Source organism: Ischnura elegans, chromosome 7 (genome assembly GCF_921293095.1).
Source record: "Ischnura elegans chromosome 7, ioIscEleg1.1, whole genome shotgun sequence".
Classification (NCBI taxonomy): domain Eukaryota; kingdom Metazoa; phylum Arthropoda; class Insecta; order Odonata; family Coenagrionidae; genus Ischnura; species Ischnura elegans.
In genome coordinates, this window is record NC_060252.1 from 51,991,842 (window position 1) to 51,999,384 (window position 7,543).

The window sequence follows — 7,543 nt, forward strand, 5'->3', positions numbered from 1 at the left end:
TTCAATGAAGCAGGCCACCACTGGCTGGTTTCATAAGCGAAATATCACAACCGTTGAGGCAAGCTACATATACACTACCATCAAATCCACAAGTTTTGGTTTTAAAATCGTCAACTACTAGATTAGTATTTTTCTGCTCCGAACTTGCAGGAAATTTTGGACGCTCGGCTCATACCTGTATATGATGCGAACTAATTACAGTTCCATTCGGATTAAGCCGTTCTCCCTCTCTGGCGCGTTGTAATTGTTATCGATAATTACATCCCAGTGCTTGTTCCAATTACAAGTAGCTCACAGGCCTCCATTAAAAAAAAGCAAATAACATTCCGCTGATTGATTTCTTCTTTACTTGGTGTTTCTTCGATAAAATCCTACGTAGGGTTTCTTTTTCTTAACATTTCCTCTGAGCAAGATTTTTATGCGTGGAAAATTTTGTGCATACTTTCTCAGGCTTTATTTTCTTTTCTTTCTGTGCGTTGACGGCTTCATAATTATATTTCGTCCATCTCTTATGCACACGATTGTTTATATTCATTAGATTCCGCCCTTGTTAGTATTTTCCTTATCACAACTGCATATGAATGCCTAATTTTTCTTACTTTCCTATGCTAGACTTATAAATGCCGTATCTGCTGAGAGAATATTTTCTGCTGATAAAAATATTTTTATTGTAAACTTCCTTCACCCTAGTCTCAAATCCGATCCTACCATGTTAGAGAAAATTTTCGAAGTCCATTTTCGCAACTCATACATGAGAAATCATCTTCCTCTGTTATAATATTTACTACACACTATAATGAGTGCTTTCTGGTACTTTGGTCAAAACACCTAGGATAAATGCTTGAAAAAGAAGTTGCTATGTAGGTAACATCAACTTCTGTCATCGCTGACTGCATTCTTCCTTGCAGCTGTTAAATTTGTTACTTGGAACCCAGCGGAGAGAGAAGATTCCTTGGAAACCGGAGCCCAATATGAAGCGATTTTAAGAAGCGAAGATTAAGTATTATTGTTCTTAGATTAGATTCTTACTTACTGCTTTTTCCTGACTCAACCGAATAAGTATAGAAATTTAAATACTACGCTGAAAGTAATATGGAAGGCGGAGAAAAAATCAACACCTGTTTAATATTTAGGATTAGGCGGTCATTATCACACTGGCCATTCTGAAACCATTCCCCACACTGGAAAAAACTATTGGGCTAATATTGAGTCTCACATAACGACTGAGAATGGAAAGAAAAACACTTTGGACTTGCGAGCCTTCCTCAACGTTCCCAAACTTCTGTATTAAAAATAGCAGACTTGACTCAACCTTATGTACGTCGGAGGTTGGGAGCCGGGCTGTCTGGGGTCGCCTCTGGGGTAGTCTGGGGTGTTCTATTCTACACCCACTCGCTTTCTGTATAATTCCCACATTCAACAGATTACCACACTTCCGGCTTCGAATCGGCCTCAAGCAAACTACAGGGTGATTCAAAAAGAATTTGGAAGCAGGGGGGTTGTGTTTGAATCGCTCGTAATTATTCCGAGCACGTAACCAAGGAGTCACGTGGTACAATTACGAGCGATTCGGAATTTTGGTGTGTTTGAATCACTCGTAAAAATTTCACTCGTAAAAACCCTTCGTAATTATCTCACTCGGTAGCTATCGGTCGGGATGATTACGAAGGATTGACTACGATGGATACCAAGTAAACAACATGGCGGATTTCATGATGTTAATGTACGCGCATGAGAATTTTGGCGACGAGGATTTAACTGCGGAGAGAACACAGCGTAATTTCAGGAGAAGAGGAGACGCCTTTGAACTGAGTGAGAAGGAATTTAGAAACCTTTTTCGCCTCAATGAACGCTGAACCCAAAATCTGATTGACGCCATACATCTCCGAACCTTCACGGACATCAGCTGTAAGTAATGTAAACAAAGTAAGTACACAAGTTTCATGCATGAATATATATTTTTTTATTCATAGAAATTTTACAGCGATTTATGGTGGTGATCCAACGTTAAATAAGATGTGAAACGCGAATAAGCCTAACTTTATTACCGCTGTTCTAACTTGCAATATGTTAATAAATTCAGAACATTATTCTGCTAAGTTGGAGTGCGAAAGTTTAATAAATCATTAAAAAAGATCATGTTTCATGTAAAGAAAGGTAATGAGGAACTCCGGAAAGCGATGTGCTGGCATATTAACATTAATTTTAAATTGGTGTATTTGAATTTCCCCCAAAACAAATACTGCCGTACGCAAAGCGCGTACAATATAAATACGTTCACTTGTTGTTTTCTCAACATTTCTGCAGGGAGTGATATGTGGTGGAGAGCCGACTTCTGGTTGTTGATAAGCAAATTGTGCCTTGCCGGAATGATTATTTACTCAGACTCGATAAGTGCAATTGAATTGTTTTACCGTTCATCCTAAATAATTCGTTTAAAAGTGTTTTAACAGTGCTAATGTCCTTCCGTTACCGTATTTCGCTATTTTAGGATAAGTTTATTTATTGTTCTTCAAGTTTGGCTTTGATCTTTCGTATTAGAACGGTAGTTTTGCGAAAAATATCCTCGGTCATTAGTTTATGTAGACTAGACAGTTTAGTTCATTACTATAGTTTTATTGCACAAACACATGTTACTAATTCCGAGTATTGGTATCTTGTATTTAATTGTGTAACATGGGCCTCATTACATATTAGCTTATCTCTAACTTAAAATAGCCGAGTAGATAACCATGAAAATACATTAAGGTTGTTTCTCACTCGCGCATGTAACCGTGTGTGTCGACAAATGTTCAACTTTGCCTCAAGATAAACACTCATTTCATTACAGGTATTGGCTACTCTTACCGTCAATGCTGTGGGACAATAAGTGTCATACATAGCTTATGATGCATATATGAACATGGAGAGAAGCTTTTTGTGCCGGAGTGTGGAAGAGGTGACAAAAAATATAAATGATTATCTATTTAACGATGGGTGACCGTGGACCATAGGCCAAATTCAATATCATAGCGCTGGCGTAGGTATATACTAACTTGGTTTAAAAATTAATGAACATCCGTGAATAGTGAACGCAGTAGACTGAATGCTATATTTCTTAGGCAAGTATGTATGCGTCATGTATTAAGTGGTTGGTTTTTACTGGTTATATGTGATGTATGTATTCCCTATGAAAATCAAAGTAATAGATGGAACTCACATTGCCATGGTGGCATCTCCAAAAAAATCATGTAGTGCTAAAGGAAAGGGATTATTTAAATTATAACATATATCATTTGATTAATATGCAAGTGGTGAGTTCATGTGATTTAATCATATTTTATTTTGAAGCAACTAGGGTCAATTACTTTTTAGAAATTTACATTGTAACCCATTACCTGCTGAATGATATTTTAAGTGTCAATGAGTAGCCTAATGAGCTTCTTACATTGACTTACCTAACTGGTTTTCCGAAATAGAATATAATTTTTATATATCCATGATTATACAAATTAAAACCATGCATATCTGCTATGTTCTATAGCAATATATCCCCAAAGCAATAGATCCTCAAATAGCTATGAATAGCCTTAGGAGGCATGTTAGAATAAGATTATTTTGACTCATCTTACCTTGCTTTGATTTTAATGGTTTCTGTTCAATTTTTTAATCTGAAGGTTTTGATATTTTGCTTTTCTGTTACTGTTGTATTTTTAATTTTTTAAGATTGACTCAACCAGATTCTCCCAGGTTCAAATTTGGGTGAGGCTTCTGGACAACCCCTACTAAATCATAACATTTAAAATACTAATCCAAAGGATGCTGTTCAGTGGTTGTTTGGTTGACGAATTATTTCAATGGAAATACTCTGGTGTGCATTTTTCTCAGAATACCAATCTTTGTATAAATAATAATTCTTAGATCTACTAGGAAGTCTACCATCTGTAAAGACCTGGTTACATGATACATTAACATGCACAAGTTAATGCTTAAATGATTGAATGCGTGAATGAACATGAAAATGCACTGTATAACCACCAGACTTGTGTGAACGCAGGAACAGAAAATAGAACCTGTTCTAATGTGGTTCATGCATTTGTACATGTTCTGTTCCACCAAAATCGTTCATGATTTCACTCATTAACTATGTGTTTATGTACCGTGTAACCAGGCCTTCAGATTGCAGGATAAACTGATTGACTCCTTGGTGACTTTTTATCACGACAAGCTTGGTATGTACCTTGTTTCACTGAACCCATCTTCCAAAATCTAAAACTAATCCAAACAGTTAAATCAATTTTTAGGGTTCTCCAACAAACATTGGTTTTCAATACCAACAGGGGCGCCGACTTATAAAAAGTATTGGGGGGGGGGCCATATCGGAGGTCTTTCCCCGGGAAGAGGTTAAATTCAAAGTGTGTCGCAGCACCGAAAAGCTATCATGATTCACACCACCTGATTCAGTTAACCTGCTTAACCTTATAATTATTTGTTTTAACACATTGTTGAATTTATTTTAAAAGGTAACTATCGTCAAACATGGGAAAAAAAATTACCAATATATTTTTGTGATTTCACAAAGCATAATATAACTTAATTATTTTCTTGAATTATTGAGGGGGCTCCGCCCCCCCAAAAGAATCTTTGAGGGGGCTTGGGCCCCCTCAGGCCCCATGGAGTCGGCGCCACTGAATACCAACAGTTTTGATGTCCAAGCCAATTTTTCTCTTCAAATGTGCTGAAACATTTTTTTTTTTGCCCTCTTCATACTGAGCCTCCCAAGGCACACCCACTGTACAATAAGCAGGAGTCTGAATGACAGTCTTTCATGTGTGGTCTAGGTTTATTTACTATAGTTAATAGTAGTGGGTGTAACTCGGTGGAAATGCTTTATCATAGGAGATGAATGAATAAAAACTATTAATTCCATATGGTGATTTATTGTGTCTGACCATGGTTTCGTTACAGTGTAACATGTTCAAGGTGAGACCTTTATAATGGTTAGCTGTAATGAGACCATGGTAGACAAAATTAATCACCATGTGGTAAAAGCAATGTTTTTACTCCTTCAACTGCTACTTTTTCTTACTTTTCCTCAGCTTATACCATTTCTGCTTCATTTTCTATTTGGTTTCCCTACTTAGGTGTAGGTATGTCCACAATGGTATGCAGCGGAGATTACTTTCTGCCAATGGGAATGGAATTACTCATAAATTTGATGATTGCTTGCATTATTTGTCTTTTATGAAAGTGATTAATGAGGATCATAGGTTTTCCATCCATAATGGTTGTTAATACTCAATATTCAATAATAAATCCATTATGGCATACAACATTTTATGTTTCTATGATATGCTGTACTTTCTCAACTTTACATTAATGTGATCCATGAATGTGATGTATACCAACTCCTTAAAAAACGTTATTTCTATTGCAGTGCATCAATGATACTGTGTGTTGTACTTTTCTTTGAAAATAAAGACAATTCAATGCCAAGATGCATGTTACTGATACTATTTTTTATATAACCTTGACCTTGTATAAGATAAATTTAAATGTTCACCTATAATAGTGACAAAGCTAATGGATTAGAATAGCATTAATTTTATAACAGCGTCCTTTAGAAACCAAGATGAGTCGTAGATTGAACCAATAGGATTAAGCAAGAGGCTATAGAATTTTTTTTAATAGGAGAGTACATTTTTTGTAACAATTATATTGTGTTTCTTCCCCTATTTAATTACAAGAAATTAGAATTGGGCATGAAATATATATGAATTGCTTTGAGGATATTCTTGCAGGTCTTATTGGATACTGAATCCCCTATGTAGATCAAATTCTATTTATCTCTTTCACATCTTAAACCTCCCTCCATTCCTATTCATCTTCTAATTTTCTTTTCATTACTGGAATTTATTTCATCTTGAACTTTGAAAAAATGGGCATTTCTCTCATTGCTCCTATCTTCCAGCATTAATTTTTGTGCTAGGCATAATTAAAGTTGATTAAAATGCGCAGGGGATAGAAACATGTATGAGTGTTAGGTTATGGAAAGTGGATTCAGCACATAAGTAGTAGGTAATACTTATGGTACAGAATAACTCAATGAAAAACAATAGGCTGGAAAGTTCACACAAACACTAAATTAGAGCTCAGAGCTAATTTCAGGCTAAAATCCCAAGAGGAAATGGCTACACAAGTTGGGCCATTTTACTGCACATACTATGTAGTCGCACATACAGGCTGTATAAGCTTTTCCTCATGGGATATTATGCAAGACTTGCTTTAGAGTCGTCCGCCTCGTCTTGAGAATTGAAACAATGGTGCTTGGTGTGGTAGTTTGATTTGAGGAGGAAGTGAGTGATCTTGAGTGGGGATTAGTAATTGAGAGGGTCTGAATAATTATGGAAAGTGGATTAGAAGTGGAAATAAGTGTTGAAACACTCTTAGTAGATGTGGAAGGAGATTTTGAGGTTGATGGGGTCGGGTCAAAGGAAGAAAGATCACTTGAGTCCACAGATTCACTATTTTTTCTTTATCTACCTGGCTATCTGATGAATTCTGTTGCTGAAATAACCAATGATTCTATTTTGTGACATACTCAACTTAGCTACACTTGGGGTCTGCTACGCTAATGTTAGTATTACCTCAATATCGAAAATGATTAGTATTTCCTGCAAGTCTTCATGCCCGTGTGTCGCATTCTTCCCTATCAGTGCTATCATACGTTTTTTAATATGATTAAGCTCACTAAATTTAAGGGCTCCACTCCCAGTGTGGGTGCCCTCACGATTGTAACACGCTACTTTAGCGGCAGATTTCAAATCTTGCCAACGCTGAGGGAAAATTTATTAATCACAACAAATGTTATGAGAATCTTAAATGGCAATTTATGGAAACATAGTTTCTCAGCAACATATACGATGCTACGTATTTTTTTATTATTGAGTAAGTATTTATTTTTACGCTTCATTTAACCTATTCACTCTGTAAAAAATAATTACTATATAAGAAAACGATCATTTACCGAAAAATATGGATCTGATATGGAAGAATAAGAGGCTAATGTAACGTAAATATAAATAACTAATACGCTTAATGGTTCATTAATAATGAATTAATCATTAATGTCGCAATACGTTTCATTTTATATAGTGTACCTTCAGAATGAATTGCCGAAGCATATATTTCTGCTCAGCGATAACTTCATATTTACGCCTTTGTTTACTTTAATTTACACCGCGCTACTGACGAATTCGTAAACAAATGAAGGAAATTACAACGTTGCCACAACCACCACTCGTGATCCATCTCATTACGAAGGCTCCAATACGACTTCGAGACGAAAAGTTTCAAACACACCAATTACCCTTCGTGTTGGTGAGCACTCGTAATGGACCGCTCGTGATGGTGAGTGAGTGGAATTATTACGAGCGATTCAAACACAACCCCCCAGGTTGGGTTTGTTCGCTGGTTCCTGCACTGATTTCTCATTGTTGCCGATGCCTTCAGTACTGATGGTTCTACCTGGACGGTTGGTACTTGTCGGGTGTTGGTTATGGAT

The 7,543-nt window shown here is 36.4% G+C and overlaps 1 long non-coding RNA gene across 1 annotated transcript; it reads left to right on the forward strand.

Annotated features, from left to right (window-relative positions):
• Positions 1-3,029: 3,029 nt before the first annotated feature.
• On the forward strand, positions 3,030-6,077 carry LOC124162558. The gene is made up of 2 exons (XR_006865614.1): positions 3,030-3,850; positions 5,124-6,077. It is a non-coding gene; the product is annotated as an uncharacterized LOC124162558 (long non-coding RNA).
• The last annotated feature ends 1,466 nt before the right edge of the window (positions 6,078-7,543 follow it).